A 16,252-nucleotide genomic window follows, 5' to 3' on the forward strand; every position below is an offset into this window, starting at 1 on the left:
TACAACCCAGCCCCCTGGGGCACAAACACAGTGGGGTTTGTTGGCCCCTGTGCTGAGCCCCATGTGGTTCCCCCAAGTCCAAAGTAAAAAAGGAAGGGAAAAACCTGTTGGTGCAGATGCACAGTCTGGTGGAGAGTGGTGGGCTCCTCCTGTCCAGGTTCTGCTCCTCCTCTGGATCCAACAAGTGGTTTCTCAAGTCCCCAAAGCCCAAGATTCTCTCCCCTCAGGTGCAGGTGGGAGCCCCCAGTGCCTCCCCCAGGGCAGGGAGTTCCACACTGGGGGATCTGACTCTGGGAGTCAGGGGGGATTTTGGAATTGTTGCTGGCCCATGAGCAGACATGAGCCCTCAGGTGGGTGTGGAGGTGCCAAGGACTCCCCAGAGGGAAGTTCTCCCAGCTCCTCTCCCAGGCTTCTTTCCCAGCCAGCTCCCAGCCTGAGGGGTCAGGTGTGCCCTGGGCAGCTGCTGCCAATGGTCCATTGTTAACAGTTTGTGGGAAATGGCGGAGAGGGTTTAGAATGCACAGCTTTGGTCACACCCACACAGTGATAAACTGGTCCCACCTGCTGAACTGGGACATCTTGCAAGGATTTTGCTACCACACTTACCCACATACATGTAAAGGTGCTTTTTAAAATAAAGTCTTCTCTCTGTAGTTTGGGCACATGTTACCAGGGGACTCCACTGAGCCTCTGCACCATCCAGAGTTTAGTATTTGCTGCCCAGAAGATGGAAGGAATGAGCTGGCTTTGGAGGGTTGTCCATGGCAATGAGGTGTGAGCAGACCTGTGCCTCATTCAAATGTGAGACCTCATGGAGCCCTAGGGTAGAGGGGGCAGCACACAGGGCCAGTGCCAGGCAGCAGCTCCTGCTCCTCCTCTGGCCCTACTTAAACAGTCAGGATGTGTCTTTGTGGATGAGCCTCAGAATCAGGCACAGGAACAGAGGAATGACAGGAAGGTAAGTGGTCAGGGATTGCCCCCACAATTTACTAGAGTAGAAGGTTTGTGTGGGACACACTTCTATCCCTTGAAAACAGATGCAGGAATGTCCTTAAATGTAAGGATATGTCACATAGCTCTCTGCCCCTGCCTGGTCCTACAGCCAGTGTCCAGGGCTGCTCCTTCCTTCTCAGGGCTGCTCCTTCCCTCTCAGAGCTGCTTTTTCCCTCTCAGGGCTGCTTGGCATGTGCTGCCCATGCACATCCCCCTTCAGCCTGGAGATCATGGTGCAAGGAAACCACTGGTGTGGCCATGAGGGATTTCTTTGAAAGTTCATCTGTGAAGTGCCAGCTGCATTTTTAACTGTAAAAATAGCAACTGTGCCCTTTGTACATATGAATTTAAGGGCATCATTTGTCTTGTGTTGGTGTAATAAGCACTGTCTTCTCATGCTTAGTGTGGCAAGAACAGCCAGAAGGGATTCAGCCTGCATGAAGCCCTCACCAGAGATGCTGTTTTCTCCATAACCCGTGGCAAAGTCCTCTATTGTTTCTGGAAATCTTTGTAGCTTCCAGGCTTTATTCTGCTGTCTCATCATCCTTGTGCATGATAAACTGGGTACTTTGGACTATTGTTTTATAAAACTGTGGCTAAGGAAATAAAATAGACTTTTATTTTATTTGAGCAGCAAATTGATTTATTAAAAGACACATCCCCTTCCCTGCTGGGGAGTCCATGTGTGCCCCAAGCCCTGGAGCTGACTGTGGGCTGAGCCTGTGCTGTGGCTGTTCCCCACTGCCACTCCTGGGGCACCAAGCCCCTGTCCTGCCCCCAGCTCTGCTCTGAGGCCTCCCAAGCTTCAGCCTCTGTAAATGCCCTGGGGCAATAGTCCCGAGGGCAGCAAAACACACTCCTCTTCCCCACAGGGCTCAAAGGATGCACGTGGAGATTGTCATGTCCTGTGTGTCCGTGGGGAGCTGGAGGGGCACAAGCAGGGTTAGAGCATTACAGGAGGGGATAAAGCCTTTCTGCAGTGCCTGCCCCTTCAACTGTGCCCACTGCCAGGCCAGAGCCACCACATTTCCACTCCAGTGGGTTTCAGAGCCCAGGCTGTTCCTGGGAAACACTGTCCCATCTGCTGGGGGTATGTGTGTGCCAGGCAGGGTGGGTGAAGCTGTGCCCAGCTGGCTCTGCAGTCACAGCCCAGTGTCCCCAGTACTTGGCAGCCCTCCTGGCTGGCTGGAGCCTCTTTGCTTCATCTGCTGGAAGGTAAATGACTGCAAGGATGAACAACACAGGGCTTTTTAATTGCCAAACCCCTGGAATCAATAGGGAGCCCTGGGCGTTCCTACGTGTGGTCTCCATGGCCCCTCGGTGCAGGAGGAAGGCAGCTGTGACCTCACTCCATCACCCTCCCCTCGATCAATAGTTACCAGCTTTTAAAGTCCCAAAAGGTGTGATTAGGGCTGTGCACCATGAGGTTCGCCTTGCCCAGCACACAGCCCATTGTCCTGTCTGAAAGGACCTAAAAGCCTCATTCTGTTCGGGTTAATGACCAGATGTCCCTGCAAGGGAGCCCATCAGCCCTGGGCCCCACTGCCAGGAGTCACTGCAACTCATCCCATGCCCTCTGCACCCGTGCCTGCTGCAGTGGGCAGGGCATTTCACCAGGGGAAACCAGGCTGTGTATGCAGGGATAACCTGGGCATAACCAGGTTGTGTGTGCAGGGATAACCTGAGGATAACCTGGGGATAACCAGCGACAGCCAGGGGGGCGCTGGGAGGGCACTGGAAACAGAGGTGGGTTCCTCTATTCCGTTGCTCTTAGTCCATGAAAGGACACTTCAGACTCTGCAAACACAAAGCCTGGCACACCTGAGTGTGGCAGTGCTTGGTTCAATCCACACATCCACACTTCTCATGGGGTGTGCCAATGTGACAGTGCCAGGCCCAGGTCAGACTGCCCTTGTAATAGCAAAGCTTTAATAATGCACAAACAGGACAATTGCACTGTGTGTGAAAACTGAAAAAAGTTTATGGTTTGCAACAGCAGAGGCTTCAGCACCTTTATCAGGGAGGGAATGGGCAGTAGAATCTGGAGAAATACATGAACAAAGCAGAATTTGCCTCCTCTGATGGAGGTTCCTGACTCATTTAGCAGTGCAAATATTGATACATCATCTCAAAGGGCCATTTCAATGCCACCATTTTCCTGTAGAAGTCTAAGAGGACATCCTTCAGTTTCAAAGGGCTCTGTGAGCCGCTGCCTTTCCTGCATTTTTCTTTGGCTCTGTCTCCTTATTGATCCCAGAGCTCCAGAGGCTGAGGACACCTCACTCCATGAAAAACATTAATCCTGGTGTCCTGCTCTCCACATGATATGTTATTGACTGTGTGTTGCTCCACTCAGGCAGCACAATTGGATAGGGAATTTGGTTAGCACAGTATAACCAGGGGGTGTGATAATTACTGGGGCATCATTATCAGTCTTGTGGCATGTTTTTGCAGTTGTTAATTAAGGCTTTTATCTTCCTGTGCACATTAAAATTTTGAAAAACTTAGAGCAGCATTAATAAATCTCCAGTCCCTGTAGCCAGCAGCAGCTTTTGGAGAAAGCAAAGCTCTGGAGTCTTCCTTGCAGGCAGTTGTGCCTTGCAGGTGAGCTGAGACAGATCATGAAGGATTTGCTGTTCAGGGATGGAGGCAGAAATAAACTTCCATATGCACAGGGGATGAAGCACAGATGAACCCAGCCCTGATTCAGTTCGAGTGCAAGATTAGTTCCCTTTGAAATGCCAGCAGAAAGCATTTGCTCCCAATGTAGGTCACAGCAACAAAGGCTGTGGGAGGGATTGACTGAAGGCAAAAGGAGGGAAGCTGAAATTACCTATGGTCACCAGCTGCCTGAGCCAGATGTTTGCAGCCTCAAATGTGCAGTGGGGACAGTGCTTTGCAGCCATGCAGAGCCTGCAGGGGAAGAAATGGAGCTGTACATTCATGTGAGTCCACACAGTGACCCTGAAACTCTCTCACCTGAGCTATTGCTAAAAGTCTCTGCTTCTCTTCATGCTAAAAGTGTGTTCACAGCCCATACTGTGGTTTTTTCTACTGCTTCACTTCCTTTCCCTGGATAAAATAATTGTTCCTTGAGCTCAGTGCTGTGAACCAAACACTGGGGCAGATTAAGAAGAGCAGCAGATGATGGGAAGCAGAAAATCCCGCCAGACTCCTCCAGCACACACAGATATTGGGAGGTGCACTGCTCAGGCAGTGATTAGTTTGCCAGCTGCAGGCAGAGCTGCAGAGGAAATTAAAAAGGCAGAGTGTGCTGAAAAGTGCAGAGGGGAAGAAACTGCACCAGGGTACATAATGCAGCAGGGAGAGAGAGGGGTTCAGACTGGGATATGCTGGATTTGGGGATTTTTGGTCCTCTGAGAGCCAGTCTGTCTGTGGGACACTCCCTGTGTCACACCAGCAGTGGAGTGGAAACTTTTTTGTAACAGGCAGGAGGAGAGGGGAGAGCCCTGCATAAAACCCAAGCTCTCATAACAGGAAAATAGTGCAGGTACCTTTTCAGAGTCCCTCAGAATGCAGCTGCAGAAAATGAAGACAAATGATTCCTTTAAAATAAAGGTAATAATGGAAATAAGCTATGCCTAGAGTTCACCTCTGCTTTAGATTCTGATGGCAACAAAGGTAAGAGCATAATGGAACCTATTAATGCAGTAGGAGGCAGAAACAGAAACTAGAAGGATGAAGGGTTTTTTTAAATCTCCAAGGGATGTTTGCAAAAGAATCCGAGGCAGGACATCATCAACGAGGTCATGGAAACATGAACAGCCCTGATGAATATCAAAAGTACATTGTGGCCTCTCTCCCTTTACTTGCCGAGAATTGGAGCAGCATCTCTAGTGCCCCCTCCAAAATGAGACATCTCAGCAAACAGCATCCAGTAGAAAATAGTCAGAATGTTTTCAGAAACACACTTCTTTTTGCCCACAAACATCAGGGGGGCTCCAAACCTCCCCTGTCAGCGGTGGAACATCAGCCATGAAAACACAGTGGGTTTAAGGTGGGATTTCTACAAGAAACCACACACTTAGAGAAACCTCCACCATGATTTTGGCACTCAGCAGTGGCATCAGGCACAGGGCAAGGCTGGATAAAAGCTCCTCATCCTGTTTTGGATGATACCAGGAGCTTCAGGCAGATGAGATGGGAGATGCCTGCTTATGGTAAGAGCTTTCTGGCAGCCTGGAGACTCTCCTCATCCCTGGAAATGATGAAAGGATCTGAGAGAAAATCCAAACTCTATGCTCTTGTAAACCACAATACTGGTCAGCTTCTCACTTCCCACCTCCTGCCATCTGATAATGCAGCAAGGCTGGAGTGTCTTTTTGTGTTACTTCCTCTGACTTCTAAAAAAACCTGGGACATAATTTAAATGACACTAAATAGAAAAAGCATATTTTTAGCTGGAGAGGGAACTGAGAGGACTCCAGGATGGGATGAAACAGATGGGGAAGTGAAAAGCCTGGTTCTTTTCTGTCACACTCCTCACAGCATTCCTGGGTGGTAACACAGGCACTGCCTGAGCCCTGGGGACCTTGAGCAACAGGGACACTGTTCTGTGTCCAAAAATGGGGAGTTGTCCCCAAGGTTTGGTAAGACAGGGCTGTAGGTGTGAGGAACACGCCCCATTGGAAGGGCTGTACTTGCAGAGCTGTGCTGGGAGAACAGTTGGCAGCCTCATTAATGAGGTTTAATCTGTTCTCCAAGGAAACTGGACACACTTCATGGGAGTCTGTGACCTCCCAGAGGAGACCCACCTGACTTCATTGGGGAGGCTTGGAAATGGTCTTGTAGCCCTTCAAGGCCTTTCCTCTCATCTCATATGCTGTTGAGAATCCAGCTCACCTGCCCTTGAAACCTCAGCATGTTCCTTTTGAAACTTGCCCTGGTAGTTCTCTTAGACTTCCACACATTTATGAAGATCCCAGAGCCACAATTCCATCCCTCCTCAGAAAACCCACCAATGTGGAGCAGAGTGTGCCACACAGGCCAGTGCTGTGGCAGCAGGAGGGCAGTGCCACTGCTCTGGTGGGCACTGGTGGCCTGGGCTTCTCTCAAGTGCTTGAGCAGGAGCAGTCTCTGCTCCCGGGTTCGTGTCCCAGTGGGCTCTGGAGCTGGGGCAGTGGAGCATTCCTGCTAAACAGAAAAGTACTGCTAGAAGAGAACAAACACTTTCAGCTGTGATTAACATTTTATTGCCTGGACCGTAGGTATCAAAGGTCTTTGGGGCTCTCCTGGAGGCTCTTCAGTCCAGCTGGATTAAAGCAGCACAGCTGCTCTCCAACTGGCTTTAAAAATGCTACCAGCAAATGCCACTTCCTGTTGTTGCTGTCCTTCTCCTGAAGCTGCATCACCCTGCTCAGCTTAGCTCAAAACCTTGGTCTTCTGCCTCCTCCTCCTCCTCCTTCCCTGTGTTTGCCTTGGACCTTTCAGTATCCATCCCTGCATCTATCCTCTCTGCACTTTCCTGTGTTCGCCTTGGACCTTCCAGTGTCCATCCCTTCATCCCCCCTGCACTTCCCTGTGCCTGCCTTGGACCTTCCAGTGTCCGTCCCTGCATCCTCTCTGCACTCCCAGCAGCCACCTTTGGCACAGAACTGCTGGGTGGGGCACTTGGGGGGGGGGGGGGGGGTGTCCCAGGGGGCAAATGGCACTGCCCTCCCAAACCAGGGAGTGTGGGGGATGCTCTTCCCTGCGCTCCACGCTGGGCTGGGCGGCACCGGGGCTGGAGGGCTCCCCCTGGCTCTTCCTCACTGATGGGCAAGGGGAGCTCTGCTGTGGCAAACTGCCCCCCCAGCAACCCACCAGGGGCAGAAGGACAGACAGTTCCTCAGACAGGCCGTGGGGAGGGGGAGCTGAGGACGGTACAACACCAACAATTGTTTCTGCCTCTCTGCGGCTGAAGGGGAGCAGAATCCGGTAGGGCGCTGGGCAGCAGTAGCAGTGGCAGGAGGAGGGCTCCGATGTCTGAGCTTCTTTGATTTCCCTCTCAGGCACTGAGATCTCACTCCATCCCCAGGATGCAGATGCCACCTGCCGGCGCCTCCCGCAAGCTGCAAGAGCCGGGAAGGGAAGAGCTAATCCTGGGAGTCGCAGAGGTGCCAGGAAAGAGCCTGGAGGCTCTGCCCTGCGAGGGCAGCACTGCCTTGTTCGGTGGGCAGAGCTGAGTGCTGAGGTGGCAGCAGAACTGCCCCTCTCAGGGAGGGCAGCACTGCCTTGTTCGGTGGGCAGAGCTGAGTGCTGGGGTGGCAGCAGAACTGCCCCTCTCAGGGAGGGCAGCACTGCCTTTTTCGGTGGGCAGAGCTGAGTGCTGGGGTGGCAGCAGAACTGCCCCTCTCAGCCACGGTCAGGGTGGGGACACCAGTTTGCTCAGGCACCTTACCTGCCTCAGGTGATGGACTGCAGGTCTCTCCCTGCAGAGCTGGGGCATTCCCACCTCCACAAAAAAAAAGTCTTTGACAGTATTTAAACAAAATCCTTGGAGTTGTCTGCCCCCACAGCTGCCTTCTCCCCCAGTGTGCCCCTTGGGTTCTCCAAAGGGTTTGGGGCACTCTCACCCAGTCCTGCCTTGAGGACCTCTTTCCACAACAGATGATCAGCTCAGGCTGTTCTCAGTTTTTAGGAAGGATGGTCCTTGGCTTCAGGAGGTTTATCTTGCTGAAAGCTTCACACAGTGCAACATTAAGTCCTGAGCACAACCCCAGCATCTCCCAGTCCTTTGGGTCACAGTGACTGAGCTGAAAGACTTGCTGGGAACCACATCCCAACTCACCAGAAAACAAACCCCAGAAGTGCCTTGTCCTGCTGTGGGGCTTTCCATGGGTGACTGGAGACTGTCAGGTGTGGATGAGCTATTAGAACCATTTAATGGCTATCAGCAGTTAAATAGAGCCTTAATACCACCCATACTTCCCTTGGGCACTGGGGAATTGCAGTGCCTGGTGCTGAAGGGTGTCATTTTATGACCATTCTTCCCAACTGTTTCACTGAATCCCCAAATTCCTTTCTTGTGGATGTGTGCAATGTGTTCCCTGCTGTCGTCTCTCTCTGCAGGGATGAGCTCTGGGCTCTCTGGGCTGCCCCCAGCAGCGGTGCCCAGGACCCAGCACTCCCCCTCACAGCCCTTCCCTCATGCAGATGTGAGCAATGCCCACAGTGGCACCTGCCAGGCAGAGCATCCTCCTGCAGTGAGTGAGGAAATCAAAGAATGTGGCTCTCCAGAGCACCTGTGAGCAGATGGCAGGTGACCACCACCTTCCTGAGAGGGAAGATGCTTCTTCCCAGAGGTTTTAGGGTGAAAGCTCAGCCAGCAGTGCCTGAGCTTGCAAAAAATCCTGGGGTAGGAAAGCTGAACTTGCCTCCCCTCTGCATTTCCAGCAGCATTAAGGAAAGAAGGCAACATTTAAAGAAAGAAGCATTTAAAACAAGCCTGTCAGCAACAGCCACAGCCTGACCAAACCAGATGTCACCTCCAGGGCTCCTGATGCTTCCCAGGCTGCCCCAAGCCCTGGGCAGGGCAGCCTGAGGCTGCCCAATGGGTTGTTGCATTTCCTGCAGTGAAGAGCTCCTGCTCAGAGCTCAGTTCCTCTGCCATCAGCACAAAAGAGCCCCTCTCCTCCCTGACATCTCTGGGGAAAGGCTTTCCACACACTCAGACTCTGCTGAGTCACCAGAAAAGGCAACTTTTCAGCTCCCCAATGACACAGAAGCCCAATGGTGCTGCAACCTGAAAAAAGGTGCCTGGTTTCAGAACAGCAGAAGTTCACCACCCTATTCCTTTGTCAGATGATGTAGGTGGAAGAAAGCATGCTTACTGAATTTCCCTTTTGGTTCTAATAAACCTGTCCCAGCAAGGTTGTTCTGCCAAGCACAGTTCCTGAAGGATCCTGTACACCAGCACTTCCTTCTCAGGTAAAAATCAGCTTGAACACCTGTTCCCTTCATCCAGAGAACAAAATGTACTGGGCCCAAGAAACAAGGTTTGAAAAGAACCTCCATGATACTCGAGCCTCTCCATATTTCCAGCCCGGACTTTGGAACAGTTCATGTGCCATCTCCAGGTATTTCCAGGACAGCTTTATCATCTGATTTCATGGGAGTGTGCTGAAAGCTTGGCAGGGGCTGGCAGAGGAGTTTTAGAATTGGGTACATCCATAAACAGCAGCTCTTGCAAGAGACTAAAACTATGTTTGATTTCCTCAGTGCCAGCATTTTAGAGGAAAAACTATGACAGCAACCTGAATTGCTATCAGTGAATCAAGTAACAAACACCCACTGGAGGTAATGAGTGTGCCAGGGATGAGAAATCCAGGGATTGTTTTCCTTGTGGAGCCTTAGCATGGGTGAAGAACTCAACTTGCAGTGTCTTTTGTGGCACTGGCTTGTGCCAGGAGGAAATGCTTTTCCCTCTGGCAGTTATTAATCTACTTATTTTGATGTGATTATAAACAATATACAATAAAAAGCAAAGCTTACAGTCATACCCTGGAAGATGACATGGTGGCACTGAGGGTACTGTATTAAAAAAAAATAAATGTACAGAAGCAAAGATTGTATCTCAAACCATGTGGTGTCCAAAGTCAATATTCTGTCATGCTATTACTGGAATGTCCAAGCTGCCACCTTCTCAGTTTACAGCTCACCTGCACCCTCTGGCTTTGCTGATTTTTTTCTGACAAATTCATCAACCTGAACTTTACAAACCCTTTTTTCAGTTTGTTACTGAAAAGTGCCAATGTCAAAATGTCTTGGTGGTTATTTTAATCAGCTGCCCCAACTAGCCCCACTTTTGACATAGTCTATGCAAGGATTTCTCTGTGTCTTACCTCCCTCTGCACATCCACTTGTGGATCTTTGACTCAATAGACTGTACTGACCTAAATTTCTTAAGCAACTATTCTAAAGAGGGTTCCCAAATTTTCTTTCTTATTCTCATAAATTCATTCAGCTGGAAAAACAGGGTAAGTCACCGTGTTATTTTTTTCTATTCATAGGCAGGTATGAGAATTTTGCCTCTCCCCCTCTGAAGATCTGTCAGTGCCTTCCAAGAACTGTGTCAGATTTAGAGCTTCAAATGCAGCAGGTCCTGTGGAAGGCAGGATGGGAAGTGATTGGATTCCAAGGGCTGTATTCAGATTCCTGGATGAACCTGCTCAGGGCTGCATGCTGTGGCTGCTCCCTGTTCTCCTGCTGCTGTCCTTCATCCACCTGCAGAGGGAAAGGGGAGGAAGACAAAAGGAGGGCACAACTAGGAAAGGCTGTTGCATTCCACTGGTTCTCTCTGCCTCGCTGTGGCCTCTCCTTCTCGTGGCACTGCTGTGGAACTCAGGCCTGAGAGCAACATCGAGCTCAGCTTTTCCCACAGCAGAACTGCTGTCTGTGTTTGGAGGCTGATTTATGGTGAAACTGCAATTCTCTCTCTGCAGGCACTGCACAAGTACAGGCAGCACAAAGTAATTCCCTCTATTCCCATTCTCCTCCTCACTAAAACTCTGCTTAGCCTGCTTCTGTCAGCTCTAATTACAACCAGCAACACCCAGCCCCTTCCCTTCTGGATAAGCTCTCCCTTGAATCTAACTTACTGCAGGGTGTTTGATGCCAGGGGGGAAACAGAAAACACATCCTGAAAACTGAAAAAAACATCTTTCTTTCTGACACAATACCTTAAAGGACTCTGTGAGTCTGAAAGAATCACACCAAAAAGAGTAGGCAGAACAGGGCAGTAGCTCAGGTGCCAAGGAGCAAAATTTTTGGTAGAAATTAAAAGCCAAGCATTTTGGTTTATATATATAAAAATATATGTAATTTGAACTATTTATTTATATAAATATATATGGAATATACATATATGGAATATATATATGGAATTTGCTTCCCAAGAATCTGTCTGGACCTTTCAGTGCCCATCCCTGCATCCTCCCTGCACTTCCCTGTGTTTGCCTTGGACCTGTAAGAAGGGCACAAACCCCTGAACATTTGGGGCTAAAGGATTTGGCACAAGAACAAGAAATGCTCCATACTCCCTAAAATTCCTTTCCTGGGATGTACCTGACCCACCAAAGTCAGCCTTGAGCCAACAGCAGGAGACAACCAGCAGTGACTTTGTCCCTGAGGACTAAGCCCTGCAAGCCCAGAGGTGTCTCCAGAGGGACACACCATGAGTGACAGAGCAGCACATCCCTGGGGCTGAACCTGTGCAGAGATGGAGCTGCCAACACTCTGTGGGTGAGAGGCTGAGACAGACACCCCGTGGGTAATCTGTGCTGCCTCACACTGGTGGTGAGCTCCAGCTGCTTCAGTGCCTAAACCTCAGATATTATCTGTGTCTTACAGCCTGGGGAAATACTGTGGCCTGGCTTGGTCACTACTGGGAGTGGGACCTCGTGCACTGCCACCATCGCACCAAAGAGCAAGGCAAAAGTAAAATTCCATCATCCAGCTAAGGAAAAAACATTGCTTGAGAGGAAGAGGAGAGATATGAAAAGGCAAAACCCTCCCAAAGATACGTGTCACATGAAAAGGGAGGAGGGAGACAGAAATGCAAAGATTTCTAGTCTTAACTGTATTAATTAAAAGTTATTAGCTGTAAGTGCTCCCAGACAATCAGAGCCTCATGTCCCCAACACTGTCTGTGGAACTGCTGGACAGCCCACAGGTTGGAAGGAATTCTGACTTCTAATATGAAGCCACACTTAAGCCAGAAAAGAACTTTGCCCACAACCGCTCCCGAAATAACATTTATTAATACAAACATGTGACAGTTATTGTGGGTTCTGCTTTGCCGGGATAACGTTCAGCTGCAAGATTGTATTTCATGGATAATAAAGGACCCCAAAAGAAACCAGCACAAAACACATTCTACAAACACTAAACTCAAGTTACAACACAGCAATGTATCCCATTTTCATGACAGACAGAAACTAGGAACAAAGAACTACTAACTAAAAACACAGCCACCTAAAACACTTATCCAGACACTCTCTCAGTAACACAGGACAATAAAATATCTTGCACACCACTCTCTCTGTAACACAAAACAAAAGGGAAGGGCAGAGCTGCTTCTCATCAACACACATGTTGAAAAAAAGAACCCGCACCTTGAAAGGAAAGCAAGTTACTGTAGAGCAAACCAGAGCTGGTCTTATAAAGTAAGAATAGCAAAAAGCAATAACCAATATTAAGTAGCAGAGTGTAAAGTAAGTTATTGTTATTAGTATTGAGGGAGGATAGAATGTATAAAGGAAGAAAGTAAAGTTAAGAAAGTAAAGTTAGAAAAAATAGAAGGCACATGGTTTTCTCACCCCTACATTGTTCCAGGAGGAGGAGGACAGGCCAAGCTGCAGCAGTTCCCTTCACAGAGACACTGGCATTTCTCCTTCTCCTCTCTCCCTTTTTTCTTTCATGTCGTTTGTGTGGCTAAAAGTCAATCTGTTGGGGGGGTGATGGTGATGCAGATGCCTGAGGGGAGGTGGCTCCTACAAGATGTCTCAAAGGGAGGCCATGTCATTCCTTAAACAACACTCCCCTATGTTAATCTTATCAGTTTGAAAGCCTTTGACCTCAGCCAGGAGCATCCCTCCAGGGGGCTGAGATGTCTCCCTCAACCCATCAGGCCTTATCAGGGGCTATCACCCCACAATATGAAAAGGGAAAAACCTTCCAAAGAAATGAAAAGGCAAAAACCTCCCAGAGAAATGCAGTCTCAGAGACTGAGGGTCGAGCCGGGTGAGGCCCTGCTGTGGCACACCCTGGTGGGCTCTGGTGGCTCTGCCCTGCCCCAGGAACCAGCCCAGGGCACTCCTCAACCCCTGCCCTGCCCCAGGAACCAGCCCAGGGCACTGCTCACCCCTTGCCTGGGGGGTTGCTGGCAGGTGTTGGTGTCCCCAGGGCCACCACTGGCCATCTGGGCAGGGCAGTTGGTACAAGGGCTGGAGCGTCTGCCCAAGGACAGGCTGGGAGAGCTGGGGCTGGGCAGGCCGGGGCAGGAAAGGCTGTGGGGAGAGCTCAGAGACTGCAGGAGGGGCTGTCACTGACTGTCACTGTCACACACTGTCACTGTCACTGTCACACACACACACACTGTCACTGTCACACACTGTCACTGTCACTGTCACACACACACACACACACAGTCACTGTCACACACTGACACTGTCACTGTCACACACTGTCACTGTCACTGTCACACACACACACACTGTCACTGTCACACACTGTCACTGTCACTGTCACACACACACACACACACAGTCACTGTCACACACTGACACTGTCACTGTCACACACACACACACACACTGTCACTGTCACACACACAGTCACTGTCACACACACACTGTCACTGTCACACACTGTCACTGTCACACACACTATCACACACACACACACTGTCACTGTCACTGTCACACACACACACACTCACACACACACACACTGTCACACACTGTCACTGTCACACACACTATCACACACACTGTCACACACACTGTCACTGTCACTGTCACACACACACACTGTCACTGTCACACACACACACACGGTCACACACACACACACACACACTGTCACACACACACTGTCACACACAGTCACACACACTGTCACTGTCACTGTCACACACACACACTGTCACACACACACTGTCACACACACACACACACACACACACACTGTCACACACACACTGTCACACACACACTGTCACTGTCACTGTCACACACACACACACACTGTCACACACACACAGTCACTGTCACACACACACAGTCACTGTCACACACACACACACTGTCACACACACACACACACACTGTCACACACACACACACTGTCACACACACACTGTCACTGTCACACACACACTGTCACTGTCACACACACACACACACTGTCACACACACACTGTCACACACACACACACACACTGTCACTGTCACACACACACACACTGTCACACACACACTGTCACACACACACACACACACACTGTCACACACACACTGTCACACACACACTGTCACACACACACACACACACACACTGTCACACACACACTGTCACACACACACTGTCACTGTCACTGTCACTGTCACACACACACACTGTCACACACACACACTGTCACACACACACACACACACACACTGTCACACACACACTGTCACACACACACTGTCACTGTCACTGTCACACACACACACTGTCACACACACACACAGTCACACACACACACTGTCACACACACACACACACACTGTCACTGTCACACACACTGTCACACACACACACACTGTCACTGTCACACACACACTGTCACTGTCACACACACACACTGTCACTGTCACACACACACTGTCACACACACACACACACTGTCACACACACACTGTCACTGTCACACACACACTGTCACTGTCACACACACACACTGTCACTGTCACACACACACACACTGTCACACACACACACACTGTCACTGTCACACACACACTGTCACTGTCACACACACACACTGTCACTGTCACACACACACACTGTCACACACACACACTGTCACACACACACACTGTCACACACACACACACTGTCACACACACACACACACTGTCACTGTCACACACACTGTCACACACACACTGTCACACACACACTGTCACTGTCACACACACACACACACTGTCACTGTCACACACACACACACTGTCACACACACACACTGTCACTGTCACACACACACACACACACTGTCACACACACACTGTCACACACACACACTGTCACACACAGACACACACACACTGTCACTGTCACACACACACTGTCACTGTCACACACTGTCACTGTCACACACACACTGTCACTGTCACACACACACTGTCACTGTCACACACACACACACTGTCACACACACACACACTGTCACACACACACACAGTCACTGTCACTGTCACTGTCACACACACACACTGTCACTGTCACACACACACTGTCACACACACACTGTCACACACACACACTGTCACACACACACTGTCACACACACACACACACACACACTGTCACACACACACTGTCACACACACACACACTGTCACTGTCACACTCACACACTGTCACACACACACACTGTCACACACACACACACACACACTGTCACACACACACTGTCACACACACACTGTCACTGTCACTGTCACACACACACACTGTCACACACACACACAGTCACACACACACACACTGTCACACACACACTGTCACTGTCACACTGTCACTGTCACACATACACCGTCACTGTCACACACACACACACAGTCACACACACACACACTGTCACTGTCACACACACACACACACACACAGAGTCACACACACACTGTCACTGTCACACACACACACACACACACTGTCACACACACACTGTCACTGTCATACACACACACACACACACACACACACTGTCACACACACACACACTGTCACTGTCACACACACACACACACACAGAGTCACACACACACTGTCACTGTCACACACACACACACACACACTGTCACACACACACTGTCACTGTCATACACACACACACACACACACACAGTCATACACACACAGTCACACACACACACACACTGTCACACACACACACACACTGTCACTGTCACACACACACACACTGTCACACACACACTGTCACACACACACTGTCACACACACACACACACTGTCACTGTCACACACACACACTGTCACACACACACACACACACACACAGTCACACACACACTGTCACTGTCACACACACACACACTGTCACACACACACTGTCACACACACACACACACTGTCACTGTCACACACACACACTGTCACACACACACTGTCACACACACACTGTCACCCACACACACACACTGTCACTGTCACACACACACACACTGTCACACACACACTGTCACACACACACACACACTGTCACTGTCACACACACACTGTCACACACACACACACACTGTCACACACACACACTGTCACACACACACACACACTGTCACACACACACTGTCACACACACACTGTCACACACACACACACACAGTCACTGTCACACACACACACTGTCACTGTCACTGTCACACACACACTGTCACTGTCACACACACACTGTCACACACACACACACACTGTCACACACACACACACACACTGTCACACACACACACACACTGTCACACACACACTG

The sequence above is a fragment of the Pithys albifrons genome, chromosome 13 (assembly GCF_047495875.1).
Source record: "Pithys albifrons albifrons isolate INPA30051 chromosome 13, PitAlb_v1, whole genome shotgun sequence".
Taxonomy (NCBI): Eukaryota; Metazoa; Chordata; class Aves; order Passeriformes; family Thamnophilidae; genus Pithys; species Pithys albifrons.